The sequence below is a fragment of the Hemitrygon akajei genome, chromosome 5 (genome assembly GCF_048418815.1).
Source record: "Hemitrygon akajei chromosome 5, sHemAka1.3, whole genome shotgun sequence".
NCBI lineage: Eukaryota > Metazoa > Chordata > Chondrichthyes > Myliobatiformes > Dasyatidae > Hemitrygon > Hemitrygon akajei.
The window spans coordinates 56,447,713-56,465,373 of record NC_133128.1 but is presented as its reverse complement, the minus strand read 5'-3'; the positions used below and the strand labels follow the sequence as shown (position 1 = coordinate 56,465,373).

General features: G+C 39.0%; 1 protein-coding gene across 1 annotated transcript in view; it reads left to right on the top strand.

Annotated features, from left to right (window-relative positions):
- The first annotated feature begins 2,694 nt into the window (after nt 1–2,694).
- The window catches only part of zbtb20 (zinc finger and BTB domain containing 20), a 341,450-nt gene continuing 326,483 nt past the window's right edge, over nt 2,695–17,661 (top strand). Inside the window, exon 1 of the mRNA XM_073045598.1 lies at nt 2,695–2,978. The gene's annotated coding sequence lies outside the window, so the exon portion shown is untranslated. The remainder of the gene's footprint in view (nt 2,979–17,661) is intronic.

Genomic DNA, 17,661 nt, shown 5'->3' with positions numbered 1-17,661 from the left:
TTCATTCTCCACAAATTTGACATTTATTACTGGATTCTCAGAGGAAATGATTTTGATCTAAAATTGCACATAGTTGGATAGGTAACATAATTATATATACACGTTAATATTTAAAAGAAAACATTCAAGTATATACTATGTCAGTGAATGTGATTAATTTAACTGATTTAATAACAAAATATTAAGAATTCGGTTATTTTATTACTGTTATATAATATTTTAAGATATCCACAAGTGGAATTTTGTTTTGACTAACTTCACCAGTGATATGGAAAATTATGTTTTACAAGTATGGCAAGCTCAGATACAATGAAACATTTTAAATGTTTGCAATGTGCGAAACGCTTCAGGTTTCTACCTTTTTAAAAATATGCTTCGTGACAGATCGTTATAACAATATTTTTTATAACAGTTAAGTCCTGATACACTCAGAATAGTTGAAGCGTTATTGCCCTCGTTGACGACATCCAGTGGAGGAGCTGCGGTTTGCTTTACAAAACCGTTAAACTGTACATAGCCAGTACAATCTTCTATGCGGTGGTGTGCTGGGGCAATAGCATCAACGCGGGTGATGCCAACAGGCTCAATAAATTGACTAGAAAGGCTGGCTCTGTTATAAGAGTCAAACTGGACACACTGGAGGCTGTGGTAGAACAAAGGACCCTACAGAAAATCCTAGCAATTCTGGACAATGTTTCTCACCCTCTATATGCCACCTTAGCTGAACAAAGGCGCATTTTTAGTAATAGACTAAGACAACTGCGCTGCTCCAAAGAGCGTTATATGAGGTCATTCTTACCCTCGGCCATTAGGCTCTATAAGGAGTCAACCTGTAGCAGGGGAAGTGATGACCCACCCCCTCCTGTTAGAGTGGTTGAGATAACTTATTTTTTATTCTTTCTTACTTATCTTCTAATATTTGTATATCTGGGCGCTTGTAATGCTACTGTGACACTGTAATTTCCTTTCGAATCAATAAAGTATCTGTCTATCTTAAACAGATCAAAATCATTTGGTTTTACAGATAACTGCGAGTCAAAATCCTCCTTCTGCAATATTACTGTAAACACGAGAAATTCTGCTGATGCTGGAATTCCAAAGCAACATACACAAAGTGCTGGAGAAACTAAAGAGATCAGGCGGCATTCATGGAAAAGAACAAACAGTCGATGTTTCGGGCCAGATCCTTCTTCAGGACTGTTTAATATTGTTTTAAACCCCTTTAGTACAAAGTGATACTCGGGAACCCTCTCTAAAAATTATTCTCCCAAGCTTTCCCTTGCAACCAAAGTTTGCAATGCATGAACATGATGTCAATTTGCATTATTACTTTACAGCCACTTGGTTAAAAATATGGCAAACATCTGGACGATTTTTAACACGACAAAATATACAATGTCGGAAAATAAAAGACTCCCTACCGAACAAAACTAGCCTGAAATTTGTAAAAAGAACCCCGGAATCACTCAGTTTCAGCTTTTACAACGAATGACACGGGAAAGCGTTTCTTTCGGTTCGAAGCCGCGGCGCCGCGTGACGTCATGGCCGAACAGGTTGAATGACGTCACCGCAGTGTGCTGACCCGCTGTCTCGCGCTTCACAACAAACGGTAAGTTTGCATCTGCTGCCGGCGCGCGTCCGAGCCTTCAAACTGAACGGCCCGGGAAGACCGCGGGCCGCAAGCGCCACTCCTGCCGGCACCTCGCCCGCTCCCCCTCCGCGGGCTGCGAGTTGGGAGGGAGGTGGGTAAAGCGGGGTCGCCGACGCGCCTGTGAGTTAATCCGGACTGTGGCAGCGACGGGCGGTTCATCTGTCTCACTGAGTGTGAGTGATGAACGTCCCCGGGCGGAGGCAGCAGACACTCTGCCTCCATCCCTAGCCGCCTCACTCCCCCCCCCCCCCCACCTCCCCCAGTTATCTCTGAACACCAGCACTCCTGGGGGGGGGGGGGGTTGTGGAAGTAAATAAACATTACTGAACTCTGAAGCTCACATAAAACAGTTGCATTTTCCCGATGACCATTGCTATTTTAGTTTTACGTTATGGCCACAGTGTTGCGTTAATTAATAGGTAACGGAACTGTCGAAGGGCTGTCGATGATTCTGGGGTTTAACTTTTGAGGAGTGTTTTTCCACTTGGGGCTCAGTGTACCTGTTTTGGCTTTGTTCTGTCCGAGTGTGATTGAGGCCTTTTTCCTCACCTCGGCTGGAACTGAGTGAGTAGGCCAGAGGATTTCAAGCCGCTTTATTTATGATCTGTCACCTGCCGCTTTGGGAGCCGTCGGGAGATTGGGGGGGGGGTGAAAGACATTACACAAAACACGAAATGCGTAGAAACTAAATAGACGACGGACGGGCGGATGGCGTCAACCTAGCTTGCTATCAGAAAAACACGGTCCGACTGCAGTCTGATTGACGTAGCGTGCAACGAATGATCTTTGTAGCCTGCCTGATAGAAGTGGCAGGTGTCCAATAGCCTCACTGCGATAGGCGATCGACGTGGCAGATGGCCAATAGTGTGCACGGGCTGGCTTCGTTGCCGACGCGACTAGTACATGCATAGACAGTTATAGGTGATTGACAGGTGTCAGGACCAGTCAACTGCTCAGACGTAATGATTGACATGATTGTAAGACAATGAAGACAACGTGTCTGTGTGCTTCCCTCCCTGTTGAAAATGATTGATATACCGGTGTTTGTGATTGACGGCGGCTTGGGTCAATCGAGGCGTGCGGAGTTACATAATGGAAATTTAGAGGATCTGAATCCAATCAATCTAGTCGGCAGGATTATTTAGCAATCTAGTATCGAGACCGTGGGTGCAATGTTATACCAATCAGTGTAGTGTTGGGGCGGGATGTCTGGTTATCATGTTAGGTTGTCTTTTGTGTATACAGAAGATGGATACAGTATTCAAAGTGTCTACTTTGGAAATGTGTTTTATTTCGGGAAATATATGTTTGTGCTTGAGCAAGTGAGGTACGTGACTTTAAAAATTGTAAGTAATAAGAGCAAATAATTTAGACACTTATGTATTGTCCGCTTTGATTGTCATGACCAAGTGAAATTTTGGATTAATTTGAGACTTCTGATGGTCGCTTCAGTAAATTATGGGCTTTTGAAGGCTGTATTAATCCGGTATCTGTGTCGAGTAGCCTTTTCCTCCATTCTTCATCCGCCCCCCCCCCATAACGCCCTCAGGGAAAAGGTGATAATTGATATCTGTAGGTGTGGGGGTGCAGGGGCGAACATTTTGTAAAATCAGGTCTAGGTGGCAATTTTAAATTCCTTTGTTCGTTTGACAATCGCAGTATCAAGTTTTTTTTAAAATTTGAAAACAAATTATTGCTTTTCGTCTATGACAGAATATTTCTTTGAGTGAAAATGTTAATAGTTTAGTAAAAGTCTTGAAGTGCATTACCAGGCCCAGTTGCTGAAGATGCAAATAGTTTTTTTTCCATAGTCTCTTCGGTTGTCGACTCTGAATTAATTTAATGAGAAGGAAGGGGTGGTCAGTTGTGTAAAGGAGTTGTGAGATGGGTGGGTGCGGGGTGTTTGGTGCTTGTGCTGGAAGGGAGGTTTTGTTTTTGTTTGTTAATTACTTCAGGCCAATTCTCTTTCAGCTGATTTGTTTTGGGGCTTCCTTTTGCACTGTACAGTATTGTGTTGGCTATCTTTTCCCCTCTAGGTTATTTTCAAATTCGGGTTTAGCAAATAGTCTTTCTTTTCTCACTTAATCAGCTTGTATATTTGCAAGAAGCTGTCGCAAGTAATTCTTAAAATTACTTGATATAAAAAAACGGTAAGCCATCACAGTAGAATTTTTTGTAAATCAATTATTAGGTGTTGATGTAAAACGGATAATACTTAATTGCCCAGTGAAAACTTGTAAATTATTCCATTTCCTTAATTAAAATAACCAGTTGCTGTCCATTAGCATTTTTACTTGTGTTTCTGCATTTTATTATTTGTACAGGGGTTGTTATATTTTTAAAGAAAGCAATTAAAATGGCACCATATTTCATCATCTGTTTTGTAGAATTATTTTTAGGTATCGCCATGGAACAATATGTGTGAGAGCTTACTCTGAATGTTCTGGAAGAATTCAAGGTTGCTTGTTATTTTGTTCTGTCTGTGGTGCATACTTTAATCAGCAAAAGCAGTTGTTAATTACTAAGTTCTAGATATTGTCTATTTCGTGGACTTTTTCCAATGTGTATCAGTTGTTTAAGGGATTGCTGTTTTGGGTTATAAGGAGACTGAACTTAAAAGTGCTTTGTTTTACATTATTAGTGGCTTTACTTCACTGAGAATATTTGTATTTTGTGTGTATATAATATTTTATGTAAAATATTGGATAACCTGGTAGGATTGCTAATGAGGGGAATATTGAAATTTGTTATGCAATATAGCACAAAAACTATAACACATCAAGTTTAAAAACAAGCTATGGCCCATGTTAGTATATTGTGTTTGATTTTCATTTCATTGGTGGTGAAGTTGTCTGCTGCAATGGAATACTCTTTCAATAAGTGCTCTTGTAGAGTTTATTCAAGGAAGTAATTTGGGAGTGGACTACAGGAACAAATCTAACATTAAAATATGCAAATTTATTTTACTTTGTTGTTTTTTGAGCCCTTGACAATGTATAGAATATAGTATATAAACGATTCTCAGCTAATATGGTTTTGAGACTTGCAATAATATGTACCTAAGAAATCCTTCTTTCATTAAAAAAAATTGATTCCTATTATCTCCAGTTTCAACTCTTACTACTTTGCTGCTAACAAGCACCTGCATTCAGTTTAGGATGCTTCTTTTTCCCACTGCCTGTATTGGCATAATGGTGCAACCTGGTGTTGGAAGCAACATTATATGTAGAAGCAGATCCATTTGGTGTATATGGAAAAACTTCAGTGTGGTATTTTATGTAATACCATTTAATAAGCTAAAAGTTCATGTTTAAAAACAGATGATATAACAATTCAACTACTTTACTGAAGCATCAGTTTTAAAATATGGATTGTTTGACAGTTGGATTTTGGCATTCATCTGTGAGTTAATTTCATTTGACTACAATATCAATTCAGTAGATTGTTACAAAATTTTGGGTTTTTAGAAACAAAATTGACTTCAAATGGCAAGAGTGCATATTTAATTTAAAAACTTTTCCCAAGGAGCTCATTTTCCCATTAAGAACAAAAATTTACTTTTACATAGAATGACATCTTCTGAATTTGAAATTGGTTTGATCTTGCATCTTATTTCAATAAATAAAAATTATCACTACTGGAAAAGATAATTGAGCTGTAGTGATTTAGACACACCCTATTACCTGGGTTTTTTGTGTTTAAGATTAAGGCAGGAAAAAGAAGGAAATACTGCTCAACTATTAAGCCGTTGTAGTTCATAATAATTACTGATGCCTCTCATGCTTCCCCAGACGCTTCTTTACAGATGTTCTATTCTAGTACAATGGAATAGATGGTAATTGTGACTGTACTTGTGAATTGATTCTAGTTGTAAATAGATTCTTGTTTAAAACCTTCAGGTTCAGGTGATTGGGAAATATACTATTTATTATGTTTCTCTCTGAACTTATTTAAATAACCAGATACTTATTATAAACTGAATGTTTTGAACATTTCAAAAGGTTTGACAAAGTAAAGTTTGCCCCTTTGATAAGTTGAGCCAACTATCTTTGCAAGTGGATTTAATAGCTAGTGAATTAAGTAGTGAATGAAAGCTATATATTTTAGTTCAGAGAATCTGTTCCTTGAAATCATCTATGCCCAATAATTGCATAAATGAAATCTGCAAATCCAGAATTTTATGATAGTGTGTAGTTGCATAGAATGTGGCAATATGGTGCTTGGACAATGCATGAGGAGGGTCATCTGTATACTAACCTTTAAGGGTGTAATGTGCCACATAAAATGTTTGATAATTGATTTTTTTATGTATGAAGGTGTTAATGCAGATTTTAGTCTTCTATTTCAATAATTTAAACTTAGTTTTTAAGGTCAATTTTTTACAAGCTGATTCAAATTTATTGTTTTAATTGCAGTCAGGTAGTCACTATATAATTGAAACATGGATTGTTGAGAATATTTTTATATTTTAAATACATTTCAAATAGAACAGTTTAATAATTCAGCCTTTTAGCCAAGCGAACTTTCATTAAAAGATGTGTTCTCTATTTTAAGTTTAAAAGACTAGTATTAAGTAATAAATTTGCATATTGCTTCTTGCCCTCGATGTCCCAAGACTATGGTCCTGAATTATTTGAAAAGTGTATTTATTGTTACAATGTGGGAAAACAGTCAGTGTGTATAATTAAGTTCCCATGAACGGGAAATAATTAAATGACCAATTCATTTCTTTTACTGATAGTTAGGTTAAGTATGTTTGACAGAGCATTGGGAAAATGCCTTTGATCTTGAAATAACCTAATTTTTTTGTTTGTGTTTAATCTTGGAAAACAATGGGTTCTTGGTTTGATATCCACTCAAAGTGTGCAGTGTTGTGGAGTCTCGATTTGTGCTCAACATTCTGCTGTGTGTCTTAACTTTTGAGACCTGAAAATTGAGTTTTAGAGTGCTGTCACAGAGCCAAATCTCACAGTTTGCAATGCACATTCAGTTTAGAATTTGAGGGTAGTGAGTTACTGTTGATTTAAAATAAAGTATGCTCTAGTTTTCATTCTTAATGGATTTCATGAAAATCTAAAATTGATGTAAATCGTAAATCAATATTTGTAACAAAAACTGGGCTCTAAGTAAATATGGTTATTCCAGATCCAGTTTCTGGTCTGTAGATAATTTTTATTAATTTTAGCAAAAGATTATTATCTTTACCAGTATTAGTATGTTAAAAGAAATCCTTATCTTGAAGTTTAATCTGCTGCTGGTTGGAATATTGAAATGGATGAAAGGGATTTGAAGGAGAGTTTCCATTGGGAATTTAACTGCAAAATGATCCAATATAATTTTCTTTTGTTTGAGTGTTAAACAATTTTTAATGAATTTAAAGCGATGCTATTATTAGAAGTACCTTCTAGCTTTGCTATCAGTAAAATACAGCTTTTTCAATTGCATGCTTTTTTTTATAGCCATGTGTATTCCAGTCTTACAATCTGAAAATTAACAAATTGCTACAACCCTTAGCTTTACAAGCTGTTAAGGGTAAAATTCCGTGCTTATTTCCTTTGATTTCTAGAACACAAGGTTTTCCAACAGGCTGATGAAGTACATAATATTTATACAAAAATAAATATTTGTGAAGAGCATCAGCTTAACCTTGATCCAGAAGAAAATGTAAATAATGTGTGAAATTTCTACTATTTCCATTTAAGAAACTAATAGAATTTAATTGCTGTTGCCATGAAATATGTTGTCTTGCTTAGACAAGTCTTTATTCAGCATTTCTGTATGTTGTTGAATTTGAGCAGCGTAATTTACTGTTCTGATGGAAATGCAAAGTTGGCTAATATACTCTGGTAATTATTTTTAATGCTGTGAGGACTTGGAGATACCTCCCAAATTCCTTATGTTTTGGAATGTAAACAGAAGAAATTAGAATTTTTTTTAATATTGCTAGTTTCAAAATATACATTGTAGGGCATAGAGAATATCATTTCATTCTCAGGGAACTCTTAAAAGGTGACAAATAACTTGCTGGAGCTCTGTCCAAAATTACAAACACATCAAAAACGTAAGGCCAAAACCAATCACCTGGTTGCTAAGGGCAATTATTAGATAATCTTCAGTTCAGTTATATGAACCTAATTCATATAATATAAGCAATGCAAACCCTACAAAATAAGCAATTAAAACATTCCATTATTCTGCTAAGAACTTTTGTTAAAAGGGTGAATGAAGGAAATTTCCTGCAGTTTTATTATAGGAATATGTGTTTAATTAGAGGAAAGAATCCTGTGTTTTTGTGGAACTATGGCCAAATTTCAATTATGTTATCTTCATTTGTGGATTATTTGCCACATTTTTACTTTCTGTTGTGTAACTTCCTAGAATCTTTTATTGGGAAGGATGATATTGCAGGTATGATAATGATATTCTGCATGACTGCTTTCAGCACAGAAATTTAACAGAGTGCCCTTGTGTTTTCTGATTAGACCCTTGTGAATTGCATTGCTAACCTTGGGACATATTTTTTCTCTGGTTTAAATCTGTTTCAATTATTTTACTACCAAGTTTTACCACTGGAGGCCCTCAGTCTCTTGTGTGTAAATAATTGACTTTTAAATGCTGGGCATCATGTGCCTTTACGGGTTCCACAGATTTAAGCAAAAGCAATTTGGGAAAACTTGAGCCAAAATCAGCATACCTTCATACTTTTTAATGTCATTTTTTGCTTTCATTGTAAGATGAACTTTTTTTAATATATGCTGCACCTTGCTACAGAAAATAACTTGGAGGAATGCTGCAAGTCAGGCAGCATCAACAGAAAGGAATAAACAGTCAGCATTTCAGGCTGAGACCCTTAATCAGAACTGGAAATAAAGAGGGCAGAAACCAGAATGAGAAGGTTCGGTAGGGGAGGAGTGCAAGCTGGTAGGAGACAGATAAGACCAGGTGACAAGGAATGAAGTAAAAGCTGAGATGGAATAATGGCTGGAAGAGGTTAGAGGGCTGAGAAGAAGGAATCCAATAGGAGAGAACTGTGGACCATAGACGAAGGAGAAATAAGGGAAACTGAGAAGAAGAGAAAGGTGAGAGGATAATCAGAATCGGGAATGGAAAAAGAGAGGAGGGAATAAGGTGAATTTACTGGAAGTTGGAGGGGGCCCAGACAGAATATGAGATGTTGCTCATCCCACCTGGGTTTGGCCTCATCGTGGCAGTAGAGGAGTTCATGGACAGACATGTCAAAATGGGAATGGGAAGTCAAATTGAAATGGGTAGCAACCAAGTCAGCTTGTTTTTTAATTTTGCAGGGTACAGAGTGATGGTGCTCAAAAATGTGGTCCCCCAATCTGTGTTAGGTCTCACCAATATAGATCAGGCCGCACTGGAAGTGCTAATACAATAGATGACCTTAATAGACTTGCAGATAAAGTGTTGCTTCACCTGGATGGCCTGTTTGTGGTTATGAATCATGGTGAGGGAGAGGTGTAGGGGCATGTGTAGTACTTGTTAAGATTATAAGGATGGGTACCAGGAGGGAAATCAATGGGGACGGACAAATGTGCAATGGAGATGAGATCTGATACAAATGCTTTGTGGAGCACCAATCACCTGCCAGTTTCTACTACTTCCCGTCTTCTTCCTTCTCCCCCCCAGCCTTATTCTGGTTTCCACCCTCTTCCTTTCCAGACCTGATGAAGGGTCTCAGCCTAAGAAGTTGATTGTTTATTCCCTTACATACATGTGCCTGAGTTGCTGAGTTCTGCCAGCATTTTGTGAGAGTTGCTGAAGATTTACAGCATCTGCAGAATGTCTTACAGAAAATATCTTGATTCAAATGTTTATTCGAGCCGAATGGTGTGTGAAATTCATAATGCCTAACAATTTTTGCTGAACTCATGTTTATTGTTTATGAATTATACTTCAAGTAGGATTTTCACTGCATTCTTATTTTGGATAGCTTTATTTATTGTGGATATATAAACATTTTCCCAAAAAAATCTGCTCAAAACACTTTCATTAACATCTTGGAAGTTGATGTAAATGAAGATTCAAAATTTTATTTAATAAATACTCACTTCTTAACATGAATATTTGCAGTTCACTTGGAGGAAAAAATGTTAATTACCAATTTTAGATTGGGAGGAAATTGTACATTCAGTTACTGTTTATAAACTTGTTATCATGAAAATGTAGTTCTTAACATATCAGAAGCTTCCTGATAGGACCAGATCAATGACAAGATATCTTTATCACAGTAACATTTCCCGAAATAAACAATTAACCAACAATTGTTGGAAATGTGCCTCAAAACTGTTTTGTTGATTTTTAATCAATCCTTTCCCCATTATTTTCTATTTCCCTTTAGATTTCAATGTATATTATTCTACTAATACTATATTTCATTCCACAAATCCCTACCTACCTATACCACTTAAATTTGGAGTTAAATTTGGTTTAAAGATAGTTACTTGGCAGTTCAGTTTTAGCTTTACGATTAGTGCAATGCATGAGACATAGACAACTTTTAAGTCTTTTGCAGACCAACCAGAATTAATACTGCAGTGTAAGCATTTGGCACTGGTGGTTTACGGTAAAGGAGAACTCAATTTATTTGTCCACTCTGAGGGCTAAAAAACGTTATTCGAATTAGAAATCAAGAGGGAGACGATCTGCTTCATCGACCACTGTCCAATGGCATTGACCTCAACAATAATGAAGTACTTTGAATGGCTGGTTATGGATCACATTAAATATCATCTTCCTGCTGCATTGGACCCTTTTGAGTTCACTTATTACTCAAATTGGTCCACAGATGATGCCATAGCTTCTGCACTCTACTCCATCCAGTCTCACCTGGAAAATAGTGCCTCATATGCCAGGGTACTGTTTATTGACTTCAGCTCTGTTTAATATGATCATCTCAGAAGCTGGAGCATAAGCTGTCCTCATTGGGTCTCAACACCTCTCTGTACACTGCTAGATCCAGTTCAAGTTCACTGATGACACAATTGTGGTTGGCCTCATCAGCAATGATGACGAGACAGCATACAGAGATTAGATAGAGTGGCAGGTAGAATGGTGTGAGCACAACTTGAGTCTCAATATGGACAAAGCCATAAAGATGATGAGGACTTGAGGAAGGTGCAGGCTGACCACTCTTCACTGCACATACACGTCTCCTCTGTGGACAGAGTGAAGTGCTCCAAATTTCTGGGAGTACACATAAGAGATGGTCTCATCTGGTCCCTCACGCCACCTCTTTAGTCAAAGCACAGCAGCATCTCCATTTCCTGAGGAGATTTGAGGTGAGTAAGTGAGTGAGGGTACCCCTCTCCTCCCATTCTAACCAATTTTTAGAGGAGCGCCATTGAGAGTGCCCTGACCAGCTGCATCACCATCTCGTATGGGAATTGCAAGACATCTGACTGCAAGCTCTAGTGCGAATATACACGGGGAGGTGGGGGTGAAGAAACAGACAGAGAAAGCCATACGGCAAAGTAATATTACCAGAAATAATTCCAACAGATAATAAGGTACATTTAGGATACAAGTTTAAAAAATAAACAGTGTAATGCTATTGATGATTTGTATGTAATCAGACTTGGATGGTATCAGGGAGTTCAATAGTCTTATGGCAGGGGGGAAGAAGCTGTTCCCATCCTAACAGTTCCTGTCCTAATGCCACAGTAAGGTTCGTCCATTGTCATCGATGAAGACCTCGACACCATTAGTAATTTTTACGAGGTCGAGATGCTAGCTCGAAGCTAAAACCCAGCACGGATGGAGAACGTACACGGGAGCCGACCGGATTCAAACTTGAGACATTTTGCCCCGAAGTCCAGCACTGATGCCACTATGCCATCAAGCGGCTTATTATAATGGTGTTGAGACTAGTGCTTGATTTGGATTTAAGTGAGGGAGAGTTGCGCAGCATCAGCCTCACTCTCTCTTCCCAATTCCCATCTGTATCCAGTGGCAAGACAAGAGTTGAGCCAGCTGGAGATGGGACTAGGCACAGTGGATGACCAGGACATCTTCTGTGTCTTGTTGTGCTCTACACGTTCCACGATGCTTGCAGAGACTGCCTTCTTGACTGCTGGACCTTCCCTTGGTCTCGTCCGCTCAATCCACCGGAGTCTGACTTCACATGCTGGGATAGACAGCTCCCTATCTCACCAAGGGCTTGAGACCTGTTGGCTATTCTCACTTGGTTTAGCCGGCTTGTCAAAACCGTTGCTCGGAGTGTGGCTGCTGTTGCATGCAAACAGCTACGTGGAGCCACAGTTGAGGGCTGAGTGCCAGGTGGACCAAAGGTGGACAAACTGCCTGAAAAGGACACGACATGTTCCCCCACCAGAGTTGCTACCCTTCCTTGACACCCCAATTGGTAATGCTATAGTACCTCCTGCCTGATGGCAGGGTTTGGGGGGGTGTCAAAGAGATTGTCGGACGGATGGAAGGGTTTATTGGTCAAGCTCAGGGCCCTGCGTATGCAGGACTCCTAATAAATATCTCTGATGGACGGAAAAGAAACCCAGATGATCCTCCCAGCAGTCCTCGCAATCCTTTGTAGTGACTTGCAGTCAGATGCCTTGCAATTCCCATACTAGACGGTGATGCAGCTGGTCAGGACACTCTCGATGGCACTCTTTTTTAATCAAATTGGTTAAAGTTCAGGGAGGGGGAACTTTACTGGGCTCAATCTCTTCAGTAAGTGGAGTCACTGCTGTGCTTTCTTGGCGAAGTAGGTGGTGTTGAAGGACCAGATGAGATCATAAGTTATGTGCGCTCCCAGAAACTTGGTGCTCCTGACTCTCTCTCTATGTGTAGAGAGGAGTAGTCTGCCTGCACCTTAAGTTCACAATCATCTCTTTGGTCTTGTCCATGAGACTACTTGCTTTCACTGGCTCAACTGCCATTATTACTAATCTCTTGCATTCCTTCCATAGAATCCCAAGCTCATTTTGTATATAGAGTATCCACTTTCCCATTTCCTTCCCATCTTTATATTATAGTGGCCTTCACTGTGTACAAAGTAATCAATCATGTTTCCATTTATTGCCACTTAATGTTTTTCCATTTGCTGAACTAAATTTTTGCTATCCCAATTCGTCATGAACTGTCAATGAATTATAGATGTACATACAATCTTAACCAGGCAAAGGTGATAGCAATTCAGTTGTCTGAGTTACTATAAACTTGATAGCAACCGAGTCTGCTATCTGTGTACTTGGCTGAGTCAGTAATTTCAGATGTCTTGTTAAATGAATCCTAAATTCCATAGCCCTTCTGCTTTAACCATCTACAAAATTACACTGTTCTGAATGAATGCTCGTCTTGTGTTCTTCTGATTCTCCAGAAGGGTTGGAAGTTTGGTTGGTGTGCTTCCCCTGCCGTTTACACTCGGCTGTTGTGTTTTGTGAATGAATGAACTTGTTTCTCCAGGTTTCTCCTCTGCTCTGAGGGCTGAGTTCTCATGATGGAATTGTTACAGATTTTTTCAGAGTCCATAAGAATTGAACCATTGGCTGATGATTTTTCAGAGAGATTGTAATAGTATATCTGTTTCATGAATCTAATCAGGTTTGTGAATTATGTGGTAAAGGAGTCAGCAGTATAATGATGTCAATGCCGTGCATGTTGGCCTAGGAGTGAACACAGACTTTGGCCAGTTGTTCTATCCATAGATGTGGAGATTTTACAGGGAGTGCTTTCAAGGTATCACCTCACAGTTTTGAGGTCTTTTGAGATGCTGCTGAATGTAGTCCATGACTCAAATGTATAGGAGGCTAAAGTTAATTGTTGCCTTCAAAGACTGAGCATTGTAGTTGTTTTATGGTCTTGATCTTCATCCATTTTTCAGAATTTCATGAGCAGAGTTTTGTGTTTGAGAAGTGGCTCCTGCCAATTAACGATCCTTAACTGCTGTGGAGGGTAATGATGTGCCATCTTAGTCTCAACAACCCAAATGCTCAGGAGAATAATGAATTATTCCATGGTTATCTATGGTCAATAAAAGAATGGCAGTCATTTTGGCAATCAATGGGGGTAGAAGTTAGCTGAAGCTTTATTCCTTCCCTTTCAATTAAAGCCACTTGGTAAGTTGCTGCCGCACACACGGAAGATAGCAGCCTCTGTGGCCAATGTAGGGTACAAGGGCAGCAGTCAAATATTAATTACTAGCAAGTCCTCTAACTTGAACCTTTTAAAAATCAGAACTAGCCTTGTTAATCCGGAGTTTCAGTCATGGAGATAAAAGACTACAAATGTTGGAAGGCAATCTACTTGGAGGAACTGGGCAGGTCAGGCAGCACCTATGTGGGGAGGAGTGGTGCATCTGCAGATACTGCCTGACCTGTTGAGTTCCTCTATTTTTATTTTTCTGTGGGTTGGTCATGTTTTGAGTGTCGAGCTCTGTGTAATTATATTACTCATATGGATGATTTGATCAAGTTTCAGATTATAACTTTCAAGGTAATGGGGATCTAAATGGCACCAATTGAATTACACTTTGCTTACACTCATGTCACTGTCAGTCATTTGTGTATCATCCATTTGTTCTTGCTTTCCACTTGCATAGTTGGTGCTTCAGTGTTCACTTTGTGCCTCTGAACATGTACTTTCATATTGTCCAAGCTCATTTTTAGTCCACCACTGAAAAGACTATACATTCGGCCCTCCTTATCCTCGGGGGATTGGTTCCGGGACCCCCCACGGATACCAAAATTCGTGGATGTTCAAGTCCCTTATTTAACATGTATCAGTGCGGTGGTCTTTAGGACCCAGCGGAGCCCCGGACTTTATTTAACATGTCACCATGCGGTGGACATTAGGACCTGGCGGCGCAGCTCTGAATCCGCAGCATTTCTGTTCATGAAAATAATCACGATCGCAATCGAAAATAAGGTGGAAGTATTAACGTGATCAGAAAGAGGTGAAACACCATCGGTCATTGGAAAAGCGTTAGGCTACAGTCGGTCAATGGTCGGAACAATTTTAATGGAGAATGTGAAAGACCCTGCCCCGATGAAAGCTACAATTATTACTAAGCAACACAGTGGTTAAATTATTGAAATACGTATGTTTCCCAAGTGTTTTATATGTATAGAAAGGTAAAATATGTACTATATACTAAGAAAAATGTTTGACTAACTGACGCTAAATAATACCGGATGTACCTGTTCCAACTTCAAATCCCACTTAAAGACGGACTCAGGAATGGAACTCATACATAACCTGGGGACTGCCTGTACTTTTAGTCATTTCTAGATTACTTATAATACCTAATACAATGTAAATGCTATGTAAATAGTTGTTATACTGTATTGTTGATGGAATAATGACAAGAAAAATAGTCTGTACATGGTCAAGCAACGAGTGCTGGAGAGAGAACTTCCGGGTTTTCCTGATCCACGGTTGGTTGAATCCGCGCATACAGAATCCACAGATAAGGAGGCCGACTGTACAGTATATTCAAACAGAGTCTGATGGAATTTGACTATGTGGCAGGATGGTGTGGGCTTTGAAATAAGACTTGGGTTAGGTTGGCCTGTGCTAATTCACTCTGTGTGAATATATAATCTGTGTGGCACTGGAATGAAAATACTTCATAATTGGGATATCAGAATGGAAAGCCAATGAGCTTTATGGGGAGTGTTTCAAGGCATCAGCTTTTTTCTTGGGGACCAGCCTTTTCAACTTGGAGATGTACAAGCATCTGCTGTGTTATGTAAAACAAGTACAGGTAGTCCCCAAGTTATGAATGTCCAACTTATGAACAACTCGTACTTACGAACTGAGGAAGGAGAACGCTGTCTGCCATTCTAAGTCGGATCGCGACGTTATCCACCATTATAAGTCGTTGCCGTTGACACTTGTGTGTAACTTTGTATATGGCTTAAATTATTCTTAGTAAGATTCACTCTGACCCCACTGCCCCTCCCATTTTCCAGTTGGCTGGTGGCGCAGTGAGATCAGTGCCAGGCTCGAGAACAGAGGTTCCTGAGTTCGATCCAGTGACAGACTGCTTCTGAGCATGCTCTCCATCCGTGCCGGGTTGATGTTGAACTCGCAACTTGTCCTTGTTTAAAAAAAAACACTGCCACCTCCAATTTAAATTCCCATGTGGAATATTGTGGAGGATCAAATACCCAAACCCAGCACAGCCCCCACTTGTCCCATTTAACCTGTCTCAGTGCGGTGGATTTTTGGACCTGGGGAATTCAGTGTGGTGGTACTTAGGACCTGGCGGAGCTCAGGGCCCGCAGTGTTTCTGTTCCGTTGATGGGAAGTGATCGCGATTGAAAATAAAGTGGAAATAATAAAGCATTTGGAAAGAGGTGAAACGCCATCAGTCATTGGAAAAACGTTAGGCTACAGTCGGTCAAAGATCGGAACAATTATAAAGGATAAAGTGAGAATAATGGAGCATGTGAAAGGCCCTGCCCCGATGAAAGCTACAATTATTACTAAGCAACACAGTGGTTTAATTATTGGAATGCATATGTTTCTTAAGTGTTTTATATGCATTGAAAGGTAAAATATATACTATATACTAAGACAAACCTTTGACCAACTGACGCTAAATAATACCGGATGTACTTGTTCCAATTTATGTACAAATCCGACTTAAAGACAAACTCAGGAACGGAACTCGTTTGTAACCCGGGGACTGCCTGTAGATGTATGGGCCACATGAACATGCTGGAATGGGCTTTCTAGTGATCGAATCCTATAGAAGCCCTACATCCTCGGGCTCAGTTCAGCTATGAAATGACTGCTTCTGATAAGTTTAATTTTGTACCTGAAAAGACCTTCCTGTCGCTGCTTTAGAACAATGAGAACAAACATGGGCTTAAAGGATTAAATCATGAGTGAAGATGGCATAAACTAGATTTATTTTCTACTTTATTTTAGAAAATATAGGGGTTATGTCATCAATGCAGTAAAGAGTCCAATATGGCAAATGGCCAAGAAGCTTATTTATGACGGAGGATTTTAAAGTTAAAATTGGATCAGTTAGGAGTGAACTGCCTTTCCTCACTAAACTATCTGAAATGCCTCCTCCCTTCCCAATATCAGAGTGAATCTTGTATTAATTGAGTTTTCAACATTGATGTTTTTTTTGCAATATAAAGAAAGGTACTAAATAGAATTGAGTAGAATTGATCTCATCAATTATAAATAAACATAGAAGATGTAGCATTGAAGTTGAATCGTTTTCTGTTCCTATACTACCTTATAAAATGAGAATTCGTTTTACTGGGGCATCATTTTGGGATTAAACAGAGAATCTCAGTAAAAAGGACCATGTTAAATTATTTTTAACATTAAAATGATTGGCAGATGAAATAGGAATACCATTTCCTATTGTCTTGCGCAGTCCTGAGTATCAGCTGACATCCCATTCTTCTCCATGGGTGTTCCTTTATTTTCCTTGCGTTAACAGGATAATTTCCAGATGTGGTGATGCAGTGCTGTCATTTTGGGGAATTGATCCTGAGTCATCGATGAAGTTACATGGAGGGGCACTGTTTTGCTGACTGTCATTTAATTTTAAACAATTTGTAATCCTCCAATCTGAGCATCACTTCAGAGAAACTTTAGGGAAAGTAAAGGTGCATAATGTGTTCTTGAATCTGGTTTAATGACCACCAGGAGTGTCTTGGACCATCAGTAAGAAGATTGATCCAATGTGTTTAAAAGTGCCAGTTCATCATAGTATTGGTAAGAATGATCACAGTACAATCCTTATGAATAAAAAAGATCCTACATTCAATGTTAGCCATTGTATGGTGTAATAGTACCGTTTTATTAATTGGGATACATCCATGACTTGTTTTAGCAACCAAAACTAGTCAGAAGTGATGTTGGCCACAATAGAAATTTATATTAGTGTAGTTAGCCCTATAAATATATCTATAAATACCATCAAAAATGGGGAACAATTCTTAATTTAAGTGAGAGTGCAGTAAAATGTGGCAGTAACAACAGCTGCTGAACTAGTCCTAATT